This window comes from Zingiber officinale, chromosome 5B (genome assembly GCF_018446385.1).
Source record: "Zingiber officinale cultivar Zhangliang chromosome 5B, Zo_v1.1, whole genome shotgun sequence".
NCBI classification, from domain to species: Eukaryota; Viridiplantae; Streptophyta; class Magnoliopsida; order Zingiberales; family Zingiberaceae; genus Zingiber; species Zingiber officinale.
Window position 1 is genome coordinate 66,828,591 of NC_055995.1, and position 1,195 is coordinate 66,829,785.

At 38.1% G+C, this 1,195-nt stretch overlaps 1 non-coding gene across 1 annotated transcript; it reads right to left on the bottom strand.

Moving 5' to 3' along the window:
• Positions 1-555: 555 nt before the first annotated feature.
• LOC121988069 lies at positions 556-661 on the bottom strand. The gene has a single exon (XR_006113831.1). It is a non-coding gene; the product is annotated as a small nucleolar RNA R71 (small nucleolar RNA).
• Between the last annotated feature and the right edge of the window lie 534 nt (positions 662-1,195).

Sequence of the window (1,195 nt, forward strand, 5' to 3'; positions counted from 1 at the left end):
TTAGCCGGTTATCTATTGCAAGAGAGAACCGACAACTTTCTGCAAGTGTTTGGCAATTGAGGGATAAGAATTGGTGAACCATTTACATTCAAGAAATCTTATAAAGAAACCGAAACTCCTAGAATCTCCCTTTATCATAACCCAAAACACTAAACTCTTGTTTGTTGATCTATAATATTAGATTTGTTTACCTTCACTTTGCATTTGAAACGATTGGATAGTTGTTAAGCTAATTCGCATTGAGACATTTCTAGTGCTTATTCCAGTCCCTGTGGATACGATAATCTTTTATATTACTTGCGACATTTTCGTACACTTGCGGAGCATGACAAGTTTTTGGCGCCGTTGCCGGGGATCGAACCCGGGTCACCCGCGTGACAGGCGGGAATACTCAAGGAGTGTCAGCAAATGCAGTTCGATTGATGGCATTTCCTTTCAGTATCAAGGATAAAGCAAGGACTTGGTTATATTATCTCTATCCTCAAAGCATCACAAGTTGGGAACAATTGGAGAAGCAATTTCTGGATCATTTTTTTCCTCTAAGTAGAACAGTGTATATGAGGAATTGCATAACAAATTTTGCTCAGGCATATGGAGAATCATTAGTTGAAGCATGGGATAGATTCAAGAGTCTTCAAAGACAGTGCCCTCATCATGGTTTTGAAAAATGGTTGATTTTGCACATATTCTATGGGGGAATTTCTTTCTCAGACAAGAGTTTATTGGATTCATCAGCTGGAGGTTCTTTTTATGGACAAAAGTGTAGATGAAGCTTATTCATTGATTGATCAAGTGACATTGAACCTCCATGAATGGTTGAACAAAAGTTGGATGGAATTTCACTCAGATATTCAAGAAGTACAAGCCATAAATATAAGAGAGCCTATCAAACAAAATGAAATTCAACCACCTAAAAATGTTGAAATTCACAAGTCACAGAGTGAGGAGTTCAAACATTTGGGGGCAAAGCTTGATAGTATTGTTTCAAAATGGTTTAAAGAAGATCCCCCTCCTACACAGTCAAGATCAAATGAAAAGTGTGATGATCTTGGGTTGAGAAGTGGCAAAAATCATGAAGAACCTATGAAGAATGACATGTTTAGTTCCATTTCTCTAGGAAGTTCCCAAAGGCCACAAGTACCTTTCCCTCAACAATTAATCACACCAACATTGGATAAGCAAGTTGGACCTCCTC